This window comes from Heloderma suspectum, chromosome 4 (assembly GCF_057233095.1).
Source record: "Heloderma suspectum isolate Gila_16-S chromosome 4, 16-S_ref, whole genome shotgun sequence".
In the NCBI taxonomy this organism is placed as follows: Eukaryota; Metazoa; Chordata; class Lepidosauria; order Squamata; family Helodermatidae; genus Heloderma; species Heloderma suspectum.
The window spans coordinates 303600886-303620653 of NC_139461.1; positions in this window are offsets into that span (position 1 = coordinate 303600886).

The following is a 19768-nucleotide window of genomic DNA, read 5'->3' on the forward strand; positions in this document are numbered from 1 at the left end:
CTCTGTTGACATCAATTGAGTCTTTTCTTTTTTTAGCCCTTGTGAGGGTGCAAATTTCAGAAAACAAGTGGATGCGGGGAGGTTTAAACCTCTCCTACCTATATGTTGCAGTCCTGATCCAGATCAGCTCCTGTGCACTTACTTTAGAGTAAGTAAGAAACAGAGGGTCAGTGGCACACTATGTATTTAATATATTGTGTTTTTGGACCTTCAGACTCTGGAAAGCTGCTGCCAAAGCAGATCGCACCTAGCCAGCTGGATCCATGGTCTAACTTAGGGTTGTGCACAGACCACCACCACCCATTGCCGATTTGCTTAGGATGCCAATTCGGACCTTCTGAATCAGCCCCACTTCACTTCAGACCAATTTGGCCCCAATCCAATTGACTTCAGATTGGGACCCAAAGTGAGATTCTGATATCTGAATTATTCACATTTTACGTTTTCCCATTGACTTGCATTGGAAAACAGAAACGGACATAACTTTTTCATTTTTTATTATAAGTACATGAAATCAGGGGACCAGGCAGCCCCCATGGAGCTGATTCTATTTACAAAATGTCAGCCAGTTTGGCCCAGTAGCTTTTGTGCTAGGCACAGGTAAAATGTGCTGTTGTCAGAAACTCAAACCAAAGGTAATAAACTAAAGGGGTAATCAGAGAGGTTGGGTGTTTAAGAGTTGATTAGGAGGAAGTCACTATCCCTAATCTCTGGTGTAGGTTTTTTTGAAGTGCAAAATAGCATAAGGTAGCCTTGTATGTTTCATAAGGATTTGAACCCAGTTTTCTCCCTTATTTAGTTTTGGTTCACATCAAACAAAGGACATAGGTAGCCATGTTGGTCCATTAGAAAAAAAGCAACGTGTCACAAAGTTGTGAGTAAGCTGGAGAACTCAAAATACCTAATAAAGGGTAATAAATTGGGGCTTTTAGATTCACTAGAACAGTGACACAGTTGCTGATAGAATTGGGGCTTTGGATAAACTGGAATACTGGACTTATGAAACAAAACGCAATTAAATAAAGCCAGAAGAATGAAGGAACTGCACTTATATCCACATACACATTTACACAGATGGGTATATGTATGTACACACACACTCAAAGATGGAAGCAAACTAGATAAGTTTTAGAACCATTTGGAAAGAGCTGGAAGTTACAATGAATCTCGATCTATATGTGAGTGACCGTATGATGATACCACTTTTAAAGGTACGTCGTATGGAATGTGACCCTGTTGCCAAACAACTTGTAGAGGTATACCAAAAAGATTTTGTAACATATTGCAAAATTTAAGATAATATATAAAGCAGATGCAATATACGTCAATGTTGTCATGATGTAAACCGTTTCTCTAAAGTTGCATAAACAATAAAGTGCTGTGCAAAAGCTCTAGGCATGATGAACAAGGAGGGGGGAAAATAATGTACTTCAGGAAAGAAACCAAAGCCGTCACCCTGTTCTTTCCCCCCTGTGTTTTTTTATGTAAGCTGCTTTTTTAGGGCCAAGAAGCAACATATACATTTATAGAGAAATATCTGGTTTGTTGTAGTTAAGAATGCAAAGAGAGCACATCCCCAGCAAATTAAAACATAAATAAAAGCTGTGACCAGAAACCCCAGTCTGATCATGATCCTGACAGTATGCCAGTCTAATGTTCCATTGCAGATATTCTGAAATAATATCAATGGGAAATCTTGTTACTAATACTTAAAAGGTGAATGGGTTTTTGTCTTTAAAATGTAACAAACATTTTTTCAAGCAACTTGAATAATCTGCATTATCTGCTTTGAAAGGTCCTGAGGTGAATGTAGAATACTACAGCTCAAAAAGAGTTAGCAACGTTGTACAGAATTTAATTTTCCTTACACAGTAGGGATACCTAGTGCACTCCTATACACACACCTACTCAGAAAAGTAAATCCCACTGATTTCAATGAGGTTTATGTCCAGGTAGGTGGGTATAGGACTACAGCCATACTGGATTTGGACCAGGACAGGTCTCATCTGATATGCATAACGTCTTCAGGAATTATCAAATGATGGTAACATGTGACATGTGACAATAGTTCTGAGAGAAGTGAGGATCCTTAGCTAGGCAACCTTCCCCAACCTGGCTGGGGGTAAATGAAGGATTAGCTGGCTGGAGGATTCTAGGAGATGTAGTCTAACACACCTGGAGGGTTTCAGGTTGGAGAAGCCTGCACTAATGGCTTTCAAAAAAATGGTCTAGGTAATCCTAGGGTTCCTCCAAAGCTTATCAAGGGTTTCTCATTAATATCATTCAGAGAGGACAAGCTCACTGAAAGGACTTCTATCTTCTTCTGTAATGCACAGCTGCAGGGATGACGATGGACTCCTAGTTTAGCCATGGTGAAAGTGTGGCCCAACAGGCCTGGCAGTTTTCTAGCATGAACGGTGTTGGATAAAACATGTCCCAGAATCCTTAGCAACAAACTGGGGTTCCATGCCAGGTTTGTGGCTGTTCTGACAAAAGACTTCCCTGAAGTGAGGAAATTTGAAACTGACTTGTATAGAGGAACGTTGTTTACTGGTGGGTATGGTAGCAGATTTGGGTTGCTTATCAGCAAATGCACGCAGCCCAGTGAAATGAATAGCCGAAGGGGAATGATGAAGGGCTTCTCCACATGGGGCTTTTATCCCATGACTGAGATTAGTTACTCACAGCAGTTTGTGGGTCCTTTACATGTTGTCGCCAACCTCCAGCGCCTCTCCCAGGCTTTATGATCATTTCCGTGGCTTTATTTGAAACAGAAATAAGGAGCTAATAAAAACAAGCAGCTTGAAGCTGTTTGAATTTGTCCATGTAAAGAGGAAGTGGCGCTATAACAACAGCACCATCTAGTGGGAGTATAATGAAACATATAGAACATGCAGATAAAGCCAACCCTGGGGGTTGGGACACATGTGAGTGTGAAGGAGACTTAATCCTGCAAAGAATCCAGAAGCAGAAGTCCCAGTAAACTTGCAGGATAAAAAACCTGATATGAAGAAGCCCGAAATTTTCTTCAGGTTTTATGGGAAGACTGCAGGAGCTTCAGTCAGGTGGTTTAATATTAAGAAATCTTCCCAGACAGCCACACCCTTCCCCCCCCCAACCACCAATCATGTGGTGCTTTCCTGTCTTTTGTCCCCATTCTAAAAGGTTGACATGCTTCTCCTGAGGTTTAATTTCTGGCAGTAAGAGCTTTAAGCTACAATATGCTGGTATTTTTTTGTATTTCTGACCCCACCCCTTTGCCTTTGGCCCCACCCACCACAGAAATACAGCTAGAGCTGTGCACAGATGGCCTCTCCAAATTCTCTACCTTGTTTGTGGGCAGAGAAATTTGGGACCTAATTTCACCAAATTTCTCCAGGGGAAGGAGAAATTCTCAACAGTTTCTCCCAGGTATGTCTCCCCACTGGCAGGGCTTGTAGCACAGCTTCTTTCTTTTTTGGTAAAGGTTTTTTTGGGGGGGTTGTGCTGCAACAGCATCAACTGTCTTGGCAGGCTGCCCCAGGTCTGCTTCCACCACAGTGCAGGTGTGAAGTGGGGGGACAGTGCTGTGTCCAGCTCCAGGGATGAGATGGAGTTAGTGCTTCGCCAAAATCTGTTGTCCAATTTCTAGCAAGTTTTCTTCCCCCATGAAAGGGGCTTCCATTGTTCTGCCTCATTCTCAGGACAGTCTATAATTTACTTTGAATTTATTTTAGTGATGTTTTTGAGCTTACCTAATCGCAGCCTGGCTGCCAGCACTTCCTGATCTGAAAAAGCCCCATGGGAGGAATTAGATCATGATACCTTCCACTAGGCTTCAGCTGAAGTCTAGGGAGCTGAGGAGGCTACAGGCTACCAGAGAGAAGACTGTACAATGGAACAGGGCACTTGTGCTCATCCCTTGGCCACCTCCTAAGTAAGGTAAGCCCAAGAAACCCAAACCCAACCCTTGAGAATTTCTCTGAAATTTCTTCACTGTTGAATTTATTTTCAGAAGCAAATTCTCGAATTGAATGAGAATGGTCAACAAAAAATGTGGGAGGAATTTTCAGCACAGCACTAAATGCAGCACTGAAATCTTCTCCAAACCTGAATTTGACCTATGGGCTAAAAGAGGTTCTTCATCCCTGGTCTAGTTAAGCCTTGGGATACTCTCTAGTTAAACAATTCTAAGATTCTTTTCCACTTCAGTGGGGGGAGGGGGAGGGATCAGAATTCAGGAACGTGAAGAAAGAAGAGATGAATTGCATCTATTTGAAGGGTCCGTCATGTGACTTCTTGAAAAGACGTTTTCAAGCTTCCCTTTCTTTGGAGAGCATTATCTATTCAGACTCCAACATGTCTTGGTCTGGAGGAAATTTATCAGAAGCACAAGCTTTCTCTCCAAACGTCCGGCATCCATCAGTGCATGTAATGCTCTGCTGATCTTGTCTTTTGTGGAAAGAGCATGGCTGTGCATCAGACTCTAATCTTAAAGAAGCAAACACAACAGAAGGGCAGCTGGGAGGCCTAATGGGGATGCATGGTGTAAACAGGAATGTAAACAGATGCTTGCATTGCTTATGTTAAATTGCTTTTCCGAACCTAAGTCAAATGCACTGCTAGCACTGAATGCCATTGCTGGCTTCCATCAAAATTTCCTCTTTATCTAAGGCAACAGATTTTTCATAAGCAGACCTTCATGCAAGCTGCATGACATGCCAAAAGCTTTTCATGCACAATAATTTTGAGCCATGCTCCAATATTTTCTTGAGTATGGTGTGTTATACAGTAACACTCTTACAAACTCAAAAGGGGGCGGGTTGATATTGCTAAGGAATCTTCCATACTTCTGACCTTGTTTTATGGTAGATATAAAAAATTTCTACCATAGTACTTCTGGATTCTATTTTAAGGTAGTGTTGCCTAAATAAAATATAAAAATAATGGGCCACCTCCTCCTCTTCTTCTTCATCTTCTGGACTTTTAGCCCATGCTATCACTGAAGTCTCTGAATCAGGAAAAGTATTAAACTTAAGTAGTAAAAATATTGGCTGTTTTAAAATGTCAACCACTGGAACCTTCTATTTACTCCTGGCCAGAGTGTCTCAATGAAAAGATTTTAGGACAGAGCTACACTTTATGGGAAACTCAGGGCTGCCAGTGAAAGGAGAGGTACCGTAGCTCAGTGGGAGGCTGCATGCTTTGTGTGAAGAAGCTCCCTGGTTCAATTCCGTGCATTTCCACTTAAAAGCTTCATGCAGCAGGATCTGATACATGATGAGAAAGACTTTGGCCAGAAACCCTGGGAAACTACTGCCACTCTGAGTACACCATATTAGACTAGATGGACAAATAGTCTGACCTGATATAATTAGGCAGCTTCCTTTGAAAACATCCCCTTGTTGAGTTCTAACTGAGAACGTAAAGGTGCTGTTGCACTCATGTCCTGCTTGTGGGTTTCCTGTGGGCACCAGATTGGCCACTGTCTGTGAACAGCTGGACTAGATGGACCTTTGGTCTGATCCAGCAGGGCTCTTCTTTTGTTCTTAGAGTTCTGCCAGATCAGACCAAAGTTCCATCTAGTCTAGCAACCTGCTTCCCAGAGTAGCCTACTACATACTCCTTGGGACCCCATAAGTAGGACATAAAGGCCACAACCACTGAACATGGAGATTCCATAAGGCATCATGGCCAATAGCTATGGAGAGATATTCCACCTCCATAAAAATTGTCTAATACTCTTTTAAGGTATTTAAAGCTAGTGGCCATCACTACACCATGTGGCAGTAAATTCAGCAAAGTACTGCCTCCCTAGGGAACTCCACCAAGCCCCCTCTTTAATAAGCTTCCACCATGCATTGAAAACTTGGTTGTTCAGGCAGGCATTTGGGTGAGTTAGGGAAATTTTAGGAAATGATGTTTTAATGTGTAATTTTATTGTTTTTAAACTGTTTGTATTATTCTACATTGCCCAAAGTGGCCAGGTGACTGGCCAGATGGGCGATTAAGAAATTTAATAAATAAAATAAATATAAAAATATATCTCAGCATAGTGTAGAAAATTGAGATGAGGCGACCTGTGTGTCTTGCTCGGTCTGCCGTCCAGGAGCTGTTGATGGGCAGCTTCAAGGCCCAGCTTTTCCTTCTAATGGTTCTTTCTCTTATAGGAGACTTCAGCTGGACCACCCTTCAAATAGAGGATGCCTTCCAAATAAAGGACACTTTTCTGGCAGCCATTGAAATACAGAACTGTAAAAGGGGACACATGGCCATCCTAAGGCCCTGCTCCACATATTCAACCACTTCACGTCACGTGGTAGGAGAACTGAGAGCAAGGCTTTGTCAGAAGTCCAGGGAGAGCACACACAATCCTGAAGATACCCTGCTATTTAGGGCTGGGAATTTGATACCTCCCATCTCCACACTGCATTCCATCATGGTGAGGCAACTCCAGAAACCACTGCGTTAAAAGATGTGGAGCATATTTTTAACAACCATCCTTCATAAAAAGATCTTGATGGCATTGAACTGAATAAACCAAATTGCCCTCTTGAATCTCATCAGAGCAGGTGCAGGGCTGGCCCTCCCACCAGGAAGGGTGAGACCCTCCCCTCAGGAGATGGGTCAGGAGAGGCAGCAGATAGTGTGCACCCCATCCACCACTGGAAGCACCACTAACTGCCATTGCCAATGGGCACAGGTTGTTTCTGCCTGCCCACCGGAGAACACCACTGCCAGGGGGCCCAATGCCTCCCTCGGATGAAGGACCACTCAGAGTGAGCAATATGGAGTGATTCCCCTATCTGAGCTGATGGAGATGGTCTCAAATGTGCTACTGATATCTCCCAGACTGTTGGTTCTGGTGGATGTCAACATTCATGCTGAGGGCACCTTCTTCAGGGTAGCTCAGGATTTCCTGGTCTCCATGACACCCATGGGACTGTCCCAACATGTCATTGGCCCAGCATATGTAGCAGGCCATACTCTAGACTTGGTTTTCTCAACTGGATATAGAGATGGGGATCTGAAGGTGGGGGACTTTGGATCAGTCCCGTTGTCATGGTCAGATCATCACTTGCTGAGGTTTAGACTTATGGAAGCTTTTCCGCTCTTCAAGGGTTGGGACCTATTAAGAAGGTTCACCTCCAGAAGCTAATGGATCTGGATGGTTTCCAGAGGGCTCTGGTAAGGTTTCCAGCTGATATGGCTGGCTGTCCTGTTGAAACCCTGGCCTGAGGAAAGCAGAAATGACCCAGGCGGTTGATATGATTGCTCCTGAGTGCTCTCTCTGGAGTAGAGGTCATACTGCTCCATGATATACTCCAGAGCTGAAAGCGATGAAGCAAAATAGGCGATGGCTTGAGTGCAGGTAGAGAAAAACTCCTAGTGGATGTAGTTGAACAGTGGTGTGTGCCTATGATCACATATATTTAGGGGCAGGAAGAGCAGCAAGGAAACAACATCTCACTGCTTCTATTGAATCCTCTATGTGCCACCCAGCAAAGCTTTCCAGGGTCACCCAGGGCCTATTCATGCTGGCCCTATGAACACTGTGGATCCATCTGAGGCCTGTTGTAATACGTTTGCTAGGCACTTCCAGGATAAAATCTCTTGCCTCCACCAGGACTTAGACTCCAGTGTTACAGCAGGTGAATCAGGTGAGACATCCAGAGCACTACCTGGAGCACTACGGGATGCTCTGACTTGGATTCCTGCATTGAGCAGGGGGTTGGACTCGATGGCCTTGTAGGCCCCTTCCAACCCTGCTATTCTATGATTCTACCTCTTCTTGGTTTCTTGGGTGAGTTTCAGTTGGTACAGCTCAAGAATGTTGACAAGGTGCTTGGACAGGTTTGTGCAACCACTTCCATATTGGACCCTTACCACTCTTGGCTTATAAAAACTCGCATGCTGGGACAGGGAAGTGATTCACGACTCCTTGTGAGAGGGAGTGGTCCTGGGCAAGATCACCTGCACTGAGGCAGCAGCAAGCAGAAACACACACAGAGAGAAAGGTGGAGACTGGGGGTGGGGAGGAGTTGGCATCAGTGCATCCTCCCATCTCAGCCAGGAGCCACCACCAAGAAAGCCCCACTCCTCACCCTCACAGTGCTTGCCTTGTAAATGAGGAGACACAGAGCAGGCCCTCATCCACTGTTCTGAGGGCAGGGGTGTTGCTAGGTTCTTAAAAGATCTGAGGCACAGGCCCCTAACACAAATTTGCATATATATATATATATATATATATATATATGTATATATATACACACACACACACACACGAGTCTAAGTGCATATCTAATATATGTGTGTGTGTGGTGTGAGCATGCAGTGTGCTTGTGTGTGTGTATAGATTACATACATACATAAGAAATGTGCACTGACCCCCTACCCCCACTTCAACTCAGACCTCAATTCAGCATTTTGGAAAACATCCTGCTTCTGCTCTGGCCAATTTGTAGTCGGACTTTGACAGATTTTCTTGGAAAAAGCAAATTTCACCTGTGGCTAGCACAAAAGCCACTAGACCAACTGTCTGAACTTTGGCAGGTTCAGTGATCTCTATAGGGGCTGCCAGGTCCCCAAATTCCATGCATGTATGTGGAAGCACAAAGAAATTATAGCTCTTTGCTTTGACAGATTTTCTTGAAAGAAGCAAATTATACCTGTGGCTAGCACAAAAACCACCAAGTCTAACTGTCTGAAATTTGGCAGGCTCAGTCAGCTGTATGGAGGCTGTCAGGTCCCCAAATTTCATGCAACTATGTAGAAGCACGAAAAATTATAGCTCTTTGCTTTGACAGATTTTCTTGAAAAAAGCAAATTATACCTGTGACTAGTACAAAAGCCACTGAATATAACTGTCTGAAATTTGGCATTTTCAATTACTTCCATGGAGGCTACCAAGCCTCCAACTTTCATGTATTTATCATACAAACTAAAAAAGTTAGGGCCATTTTTGTTTTCCAATGCAAATCAATGTGAAAATGTAAAAAAAAAAAAAAAAGGCAATTAGGACAGCTCAAAAGATCGGAAGCACAGCTCAAAAAGATCCAGAGCCAGTGTCCAGGTGGGGGTCCTCTTAACAATTCCCCTGTCTGAGGGAATGGGGAAATATAGGAGGAGATGCTTCCAAAGAAATTCAGGGCCCTGATCATAGAGCTATCTGCAACGCAGTGCCCTTGTGGCCATCACCATATGAGCAAACCAGCCAAGCATCAACATGCAGCTGCTGGGGCACCACAACCCTGGCAGGGCCCTCCTCTGATGCCTGCCCTAGGGGGACCCTTTAAGCTGGGCACCAGAACCCTAGCAAGCCCACTCCAATGCCTGTCCAATCTGAGTACTGGATGGGTAGGTCTAGGGGATCTGTGATGGATCATCACATCAGGCATTGTGGGAAATTTAAATGGTGGCTTCACTGGAGCGCTGCTCTCTGTCACCACCAAGTACTCACAACACCAGCTGGTATCATGTAGAAGGGGGCCCAGCACAAGAGATGGGGAGCAGGGATGGGCGGATTCCCTACCTTCCGGTCTGTGGGGAAGCGTCCCTGTCCCATCGCACCCATTTGCGTCCCTGTCCCTTCGCGTGATAGGCTACGTAAAGATTTACATAGCCTATCATGGCAAACAGAAGGGATGCAAATGGTGTCTGCTACGCTGGATGCCATTTGTGTCTGCAGACTGGCAGCAGACAGACCTGTGCGGCAGCTCCGTGGACTCGCCGTGGAGCAGAGCAAGCCAGGGAGTATTCCAGGGGGGGGAAACGGATCGCCTCCCCCCCATGGACCCCTCAATGGACTTGGGTGAGTGTGGTTTGTACACCCCTACCTGTAGGCCCCTTCTAACCCTACTATTCCATGACTCTATGATTCTGTGAGCCCATTATTCCTTGCCCTGCACTCTAGGATGATCAAGAAGAGATCCTGGCCTTCCTCCCTAGACATTAGGTCTACTCATGTTCAAAGAACACATGGAGGCCACATGCACCTGCATCACCTCCGATATCCCATCCTCACCCTCCCCTCTCCTAACCTTCACGCGCTGACCACAAATGTCTGAATAGACAGTCTAGGTCAGGGGTGCAGGCCCAGGGGCCAAACCCAGCCCCTCGGGCCTCCCTAGACTGCCCCAACCCCTTTCCCCCAATCACTAATTGTTCGACAGTTTCCCGTCTTTTGTGAGGTTTCAGCCCATTCTAAAAGCTTGAAATGTCTCTCCTAAGGCTCAGATACTAGTGCTGAGCTGAAAATTTTTCCCATATTTTTTTTGGCCCTTCTCATCCAATTTGATAGAAAAGAAATTGCTTTTGAAAAGAAATCCAAAGAAGGAAAAATTTCGGAGAAATTCTCATGGGTTGGGTTTGGGGTTCTTGTGCTTACCTTGCCTATGAGGTAGCTGAGAAGTGTGCGTGAGTGTCCTGTCTGTCATTGCACAGTCATCTCTGTGGCAGCCTGTAGCCTTCTCGGCTTCCCGCACTTCAGTTAAAGACGTCATGAGGAAGACGTCATGAGGCAATTCCTCCCGTGGGGCTTTCCCAATTCAGAAAGTGCAGGTGGCCTGGGAGGCTGCAGAGCAATGGAAAGATGTGTGATAGAGAAAGAAAACACACACAGCACCCTCGGCCACCTCACAGGGATTCGGTGAGTGCAAAAATACCACCAAAAGAAATTCAAAATTCTGCCTCAGAAGAGTGGAAGGCCCACCAGAGTTGATGACGTTGCCACCTACAGAAGCAGTACAGTAAACCAAAAACCCTTAGGAAAAAATACAGGACCTGTGCTACAACCCCTGCCATTAATGAGCCCTACCTGTGAGAAACTTTTGGAGAATTTCTCCTCCCCAGGAGAAATTCGGTGAAATTGTCCCAATTTCTCTACCCACAAATAGGCCGGAGAATTTGGAGAGGCCCCCTGCGCACAGCTCTAATAGATACTCCCAGTAAGAGCATGAAGCTCTTAAATATGCTGGTATTTTTGGCCCCACCCCTTTTTGCCTTCAGCCCTGCCCACCACTGGAATGCAGCCCCCAAGAGCTTCTCCAAGAGGGAATGCAGCCCTTGGGCTGAAAGAGATTCAACACCCCTGATCTAAGTGCATTCAGTCGAACACATTCAGAATACCCTTCAAACCATCCATGAAAAGGCATGGAGGGGCAGGGGCAGGGCAGGCATGTTGGGGCAAGGCTCGCATGCACAGGCCCGCCACCTTCTTTGTGCATTCGCAACAAACTCCTGAAGAGGGCTGCCATGGGATGTCCCTGTACATAAGGAACAGCTGTTTCATGTATGCCGTGCCTCTACCATGTACAGAGGATAACCTCTGGTTCAGGCTGAAGTGTTTTTAACCTCAATTATTTGTCAGATGTACAGATAAATGCTTTAGTTTTTAAGCCAATAAGCCAGGAAGATTTGATTTCTGATATACATACATACATATATATATATATATATATATATGCATATGCACATACACACACACACACGCACATACATACATGCATGCATTTTGGCCACCTAATGCGAAGAGAAAACTCCCTGGAAAAGATCCTGATGCTGGGAAAGATTGAAGGAAAAGGGAGAAGGGGACGGCAGAGGATGAGATGACTAGATAGCATCACCGATGCACTGAATATGAACTTGAGCACCCTCCAGGAGAGAGCAGAGGACAGGAAGGCCTGGCGTGCTATGGTCCATGGCGTCACAAAGAGTTGGACATGACTTAATGACTGAACAACAACAACATATATGCATGCAGCTTGGATAAAATAAATCCTTTGCCCTTCTGAAGCTTTCAGTGCTGGATGAATTAACTTTCAAAATCCCAGTTAAAGATTTACAGCTGCTGAACAGTGGAGAGGGGGGGGAGGAAATGGTTGCAGCTGATTTACAACCTGCAAAAAAAAAAAAAAAGTAGAATTGTATCTGTAATGGCATGAAGCTCTTAAAGAATCGAATAATTTATTAGGTTAATCCATTTTTCCTATTATTCTATCAGACCTATTATACAGTAAATGTTCAGAATGGGGCAAAAGAAATGCACAATGAACTATGCAATTTTTTTTAAAATAGAAAACTGAGGACACAATTTATTTTTCTCCATCAGAAAAAAATACTGTATCTTAGCTATCTAGACTGGCAACTTGTCTGATCAGAGAAAAGAAGGTTGTTTTGTGGTTATTTGAAAATGAAAATTCAGGGGAAATTGAATATGTCTAGCACTTGACAATCAATACTACATTTAATTATATCTTTTTGGCTCTGAATAATACATAGAAAAGGCTTGCTCCTACATTATAATGTGCATCAGTGTCACAATTATAGACAATCCCAGGTATATTATAAAGCAATATAATAGGTGCTCACTCTGCTAAGTAATACCTGAACTGATGGAGCCTGGGAAAAAAATACCAAGCTGATTAAACATAAGAAAGACTCTCATTTGAAAGGCTGATGGCAAGAATTTGCCCTAAGTGCAAGCAGAAGTGCCAATCCTAATACAACCAAAATAAACTCCACCCATGCACATGTGAGAGGTATCAGATTTGCAGAACCTGATACAAAAAAAAAAAAAAAGAAAGGAACCTAGGGGTGGGGGAACCCCTAATAGGTGGGAGGGACCCCAAAACTGCCCAATGAAGACCAAGCATGCTCCGCAGCCGCATGTCAAGAACTGGCGATCACTGGCCATTGTGGCACATGGGTACAGCTTCTCAGTGAAGCGTTGTAAATTGCTGGCTACTGCCCCATGTGGTGAACCATGTCACTACAGCTTCTCAGTTAAGAAGCTTCCAGAATGACTCTGCCCAGGCTGGCCATTGGCTCCTTCTGGGCAGGAAGGAGTATAAGACAGCTTCCTGTCTTGATAGGGTTTTGCTTGAGAAACAAGGTCTAGTGCATCTGGTTCTTTGGCCGTGACTGGTGACTTGCCCTCTGATCTTGCTTGATCTTGACTCCCAGCTTCTGGCTTGCCCTGAGACCTTGGTGTGCTGATGGAGGAGGGGGTGGCGGAGGGGCGGGGTGATGAGATGGAATAGAGTGGCTGTAATGCCAAATAAAGAACACAAGGCAACATTTTTCACATTGCAAGCCAAGGGTAACATGAACTTAGGCTGAGAGCCATATGCAGCCCTAGGGATGTAAGTTGCCCACCCCCTGCCTAGGGACAACTGTGCTTCAGACCAGCATTTAGGGGCCTAGCCAGAGAGCTCTACAGAGAACCTTATCAAATAAAACTGTTCAGTTACAAAGAGCTGGGTGGAGCCAGAATTCAATAAACAGGGTTTTTTTAAGGACAACAAACCATCTGGACTTCCAGCAAACAGAGACCGTTCAGTGTTCAGGTTTTTGAAGCAGCCCGTTATGTATGACCTTTGCTGATGTTCAGATGGCTTCTGATCTCATTAATCACTACAAACCATGAAAAAGAGTTGAGAAAACAGGAAGGGACCCTGGGCATTTGGACCTTTGCAGTGGCTGTTGGTGACTCCAGTTCTGGAGGGGCTATGATTGCATTCAGGAGTTTAGTCACCACCAGCCACAACTCTAACTGTGCTATCCAAGGTGCTGAAAGGTGCTATCCAAGGAGCTGAACCCATTTTGGGGATAGGGCCCAGATCCTTGGATTTTACCTTTCAGCACATTGGATACCACCATTAGAGTTTTGGCTGGTGGCAGCTAAAACCCCAAATGGAATCACAGCCCCTTTGGACCTGGAGTCACCAGCCACCACTGGACCGTTCCATACTTCAGTTATAGAATCATAGAATTAAGGATGCTGGTGTGTGAAGGATTCCAGTGGTCTGGATTACTTGTACGGTCTAAAGGCTCATTTTTATTTTTTATTTTTAAATACTTTTTATTTATTTTGTCTTTATAAATGAAATAAACAATACCAACAACCTGATCAATAATTACAGTTTCCCAACAATGCAATATTCTTATGAGGACACAACAGTAACAAAAAGGAAAAGGAAGGAAAAGGAAAGGAAAGGAAAGGAAAGGAAAGGAAAGGAAAGGAAAGGAAAGGAAAGGGGGAAAAGGGGGGGGAAGGAAAAGAAAAAAGTAATCTTCCTCTTTCCTCTCCCCAATTTCCTCTCCTCTTTCAAGGGTTAAATTTAAACTCCAATACCCATGGGCTTCATATGCCATTCTATTTTAAAAACTATACCTATATCACTAGTAATATTACAATTTAATAATCAACCTTACATTTCAATATCATATCATCAATCTTATATCAAAAAGCAGGCCTACAATTCATTCCCAGTAACCATATATTGCCCTTAAGTTAAAATATAATAGTAATAATAAAGTTTAACAATTCAACCAACCAAAAATCTTACTGAGTAATCTTATAGTAATGATGATGATGATGATGATAATGATACTACTAATAATAGTAATAGTGATTTAAAGAAAATAATAGATTAAATTATAATATTATATAATAATAAAGTTTGAAAGCAACCTTACAACAACCAGTTATATATTTTATACTGGATATATAAATGAGTGCGTTCAATACACCCTCAAACAATATATTTAAATACAGCATATCATATCTATTTTGGAAAAAGAGAATTTAAAGAAAAATAAAAAAGAGGGGAAAAATGAAAGAAAGTAAATGAATATATGTATAATCAGATATCTTCTGGCCTAGCCTGAATCATGTAGACTAAACATAAACAGTTAACAAAGCTTATTTTAAAATTCCAGTTAATGGGGCTGGAACAGAAATCTCATGCATTTTTATGTTCAGCCATGCCTCCGCCATTTCATGGTTTAGGAACTTCTTCATCTGACCTTCAGAAACAATGCAAAATGTAGCAGGATATTTTAAATAATATTGTATGTTCATTTGTTTTGCCATATTCTTTGCCTTGATGAATTGCTTTCTTTTATTCGCCACCTCTTTGATGTAATCTGGAAACAACATAACTTTATCTTGTTTCCAAAAAAGACTTCCACCCTCTCTTGCCAAATGCAGGATATAATTCTTTGTGGAGACTCTTGCAAATTGAACTATAATTGTATGGTCAGTCCCTTTAGCATTTGGCACATGAAATGCCTGCTCAATATCAAGTAAATAATCAGATGGCACAGGGAGTATCTCATGCAAAAGCTTGTCCACAAACATAGGCAAATTTACACCAGTAGGCAGATTTTCAATCCAATAATACGTACATTGGATCTGCGTGTGAAGGCCTCCAGTTGAGAAATTCTGGCAGAGATATTTTTGAAAAGTGTTTGTGTCGTAATTTCATTCGTTGTGAGCCTGTCTTGTAGCTCATTAACTTTTGTCTCCATTTTTTGCCAGGAAGTGTTAATTAAATCCACAGCTCCTTGCAGGGTGGTGATGGAATTTTGGATTAAATCCAACCTCTTGGCTTGCTCCGCAAATTGCAAAGATAAAGTTTTTATCAAAGTAAATAATTCCCCTATATCTTCTGTTCTTGGAGCTTTTGGCAAAGGTGGTATGGGAGGAGTGGGCGGTGATGCAACCCCCTTTCTTCTCCTCGGTGTAGCCATGTTTCTCTTCAAACAAATCTCGCAGGTCCTCATATATTCTTAAATATTGTTGATATTCTTAAACCATCCCTCAGGTGTTGCTGATCCATATATTACAATGGAATACGTCAGCCCTGTTTTCTCCTATTAAATAGGAGTTTCAGCACAGCTTTTTGAGGTGGTTAAGCTCTGGAAAGATAATCCTGGAACCCAGCCCCCCTACTGCCTCATGGGGAGTACTTTTCTCCAAGATGTTATCCAGAATGCTGCCTTGCCCCCCCCCTTTAATCCCAGGGGGGAGATGAAAAGGTTTTTCAACCTTTTAAAAAGCTGTCTGAGATAGCGTCCCGCAGAGACTCCGTGGGCTGCTGTGAGGGTGACATTGGTTCCAACTGGAAGTGTCTAAAGACTCATATGATGCTGCCTTGTACTGAGTCACACCATTGCTCCATTGAACTCAGTATTGTCTGCATCAGGGTTAAGCAACCTTTGGGGGCTGAGGGCAGTTTGAGAAACCGTCCTGGGCACCACCACAAAATGGTTGCCATGGGAGGTGTGGCAAAGGACAAGTAACATGCCCCAAAGTTTGTGTATGAGGCAGAGGTGGGGTCCTCAGCACACTAAAAACTCCTTTGAATTCACAGTTTTCAACACGAACAAAAAGCTATTTCACAGTGAAACATTAATACGAATTTTTAAAAATGGGAGGGGTAGGGCACCTTGGCAGAACCAAGGAAGGTGTCTGGGGCTACATTGGTGCCCCCAGACACCACATTACCTACCCTTCTTGGCAACTCTCCTGCTACCATCTTTTCTCTGGAGATGCCAAGGATTGAATCTGACACCTTCTGAACACCATGCATGTGCTCTGCCACTAAGCTATGGGTCCTCAAGCCACAGGGAGGGAAGAAAGTGGCTATGTAATGCCAACCAGGCTACATCATTAATGGATGAATTGGACCCAACTGATGACACATCCAAGTGATGGCACACACTTCCAGAGAGGAACTTGAGCGTGGCACCAATTTCCAGTAGAAAAGCATCTGCCTGAAATAAATGTAAATGCAGATGAGATGTTTGAATTTTATCTAGTTCTCATAGGACGTGTGAAATATGTGCACCTAAATATTTGCTAGCACTTTATGTCTTGGGCTGTATAGTATTTTACATTCAGAAATTTGATTTTACAATCATTTTGGAATCTAATTGCAGTTATGTTATCTGTTTTAGTGTGTATTATCTCTTTCTGTCTCGTGTATCTTAGCAACAGGTTATATATAATGAGGATCATCCCAGCTACAGACATTCTGCAACTGTTTTTGTTTCTTTGTTTCTTTGGTTTCCTAGTGGTCTTACTATGGTTTTTAATAAACCATTTTACATTTCCCCCATCTGGTACACAAAAAGTCAGACAGCCAAATTACCAGTAAATAAATTGCAAATTGAAATTGGATGTAATCCACCGTCAAAGCAAATGTAAAGCACTGAACTTATACAAATCTTATCCTGGCAAGTAGACTCCTTGGCCTGTTACAGCACACACACAAAATGCTAACAGGCACTTTAAAGACTCCACATTCTGAGTCGGTCTTTGAGCTTCTTTGTGGTAAGTAAGGAGTTCACTGCCACAAAGGGTGGTGGTGGTGACTAGCTTAGAGGACTTAAAAAAAAAAAAGTTGGATAAATTTATGAAGGGAGACGGATCTATCGATGGCTATTAGCCATAAACTAGTTGTTAGACAATAAACTGATTGCCAATGGATTCAAACAGACAGAAAGAAGGAAGACCATCATCATGAAGGAAAGGAAAGGTTCCTCTTGTGCAAGCACCGGGTCATTACTGACCCCTAAAGGGGTCATGCTTTCATTGGCGTTTCATTGCTTTCATTGGCGTTTTCGTGGCAGACTATAGCGGGGTGGTTTGCCATTGCCTTCCCCAGTCGTGACTACTTTTCCCCCAGCAAGCTGGGTTCTCATTTTACCGACCTCGGAAGGATGGAGGGCTGAGTCAACCTGAGCCGGCTACTCAAGACCCGGCTTCTGCTGGGATCAAACTCAGGTTGTGGGGAGAGTTCCGGTTGCAATACTGCCGCCTACCACTCTGCGCCGCATGAGGCTCTGTCATCATGAAACATGCCATCAAATTATGAAGTTTGCTGAAACAAGATATGGTGACAACTATCAGATTACTTTAAGGGGGATTAGATAAATAAATAGAAGATAGTCCATCAATAACTATCAATAGCAATTAAAAATTATGAAGCAGGGAAGGAGAGATCAGTCTATTTTCAGTCCGTGTCTGTTTCACGTGTGTTCATTCATAAGTCCATACTTTCCCATTTCTGCATCCATTTGAGAACATTTTTTAGAACTGCATGAAAATGTGTATTATTTTAATGGGGGGTTGCATGATATGCATTTTTGTATGCATTTTAACTTAAAATAAGTATTGTGCACATTTCATCCTAAAATATGCATTTGTGTATGCATTTTAATCTAGAATAAGCATTTTGGTACATATTTTGATCTGAGAACCCAATCACAAAATTCAGAGAAGTATGAGAACTGAAGGATAACTGTGTTCCAATCTGTGTATTCATTCAGAAAGTCCAAATCATCTCAGTTTGCTTAAATATGTGGACCAAATGACATCTTTGAGCATCCCTAGCTATGGCAGCCAAATGAAGCCTCTAGGTTTAGAGGAAGTATTCCAGTTGCAGGGACCAAAGAGCCAGGGAGGGCTGTTGGCTTCTTGCCTTGATTGTGAGCTTTCTGGAAGAAACTTCATTGGAAACTGGATGCTGGACTAGTTGGATGTTTGGTCCAGCCAAGCTGAGTTCTTGTGATAGCAAAATGCTATCTTCTTATGCTCCACAACAGAGGAAGTAGAAGACTGTATACCAGGTGCTGGATCATCGTCCCAGCTTGGGTTTATCCTGGCTGACTGAAACTGAATGTGAGATTAGATGCAGGAAGGCACATGATATGTTCAGCCCAGTTCTGTGCAGGGTTAGTTTGAAGAATGCCTCCCTGAGTTTTCATAGTATTTACACCTTGGTCAGCCTGCATAGGACTGCAACTTGAGGTACAGAAATACACAAAAGGAACTGTTTGTGACTCTGAATTTTCATTGCATTCTCAGTGTAAGTATGAAAACAAAACAAAAGATCTGCATAAATTGTTGCAAATAACACCTGCCCTTTTTTTAGCTTCAGAATATGCTGCCCCATCCAGTCTTGGGGGCCTTGGCTGAGACCCTTCCCCCAAGCCCCAACCACCTCCAAGCCCCAAACCTCCCCCAAACCCCACTCCTTCAGGGCTAGAGGAACAGTGGGATGCCCCTGCATGCTGCTCCCCTTTCCAATTTGGAGGGAGACTGGGGTACAGGGGGATCCCTGCTCTGATTGGAGATAACAGTGGGGATTTCTTTAGACTACTGCTCACCACCCTAACTTGGAGAGAAGCAAGTAAAGCCACCCTGGCCAAGGCACTGGGTGGATGAGTGCTCCACCCCATCACTTCTTTTATCTCCAGTTTCTTGTGGGTTCCAGAGAAAGCTTGTGTAGTGGAGAACACAACAGAGCAGATCAAAAATCGATCTGCAAATCAGTCCTTGCCCTATCCAGTTGTAAGCAGAGGTAACTGGCCACACAGAACACATGGTGGTGCCAAATGCAATACACATTCCCATTCATGTCAAGCAGCACGGCCAATGGAGCTCAGTTGGGCATGGCAAAGCCGATGGGTTGCAGAAGGCTGCTTACACGTGCCGTTCTTCCTTGCAAATTTAATTTTAAGGCTGGCTGAGATGCCAACAAGATCTGTCTGGAATCTTATGGACATGTTGCCTTTGGATTTAAAGATGTTTTCTCCTCCTCTTCCTCTTCCTCTTCCTCCTCCTCAATCTTATTCTTATTCTTTTGCAAACCTTCTGTCAAAATGTATTGACAAGATCTGTGCAACGAAATTTCATTTGGCATGTTTTTCGTTTATGCAAAACTAGCAAACAGACCCAGCTTTGCACAGATTGGGAAGAGCCCTTAGTTTGATACAACAAAGCCTTACACACCTGCGAGTTGGATACAGTGAAGCCTTTGAGCAAAGTTACGCAGCTGTCAGAGCTGGACAATGATGCCTCCCCTGGCCCCTAGGCACAGCATCTGCCATGGTGACCCCCTAAGCCCTTTGAGGGAGGGGTCTGCTTTGTTCCTGGTCTCCTGAAGACTTTGAGCTTCCCTCTCTGTCAGCCATGACTCCCTTCTTCTCTGCTCTTCAT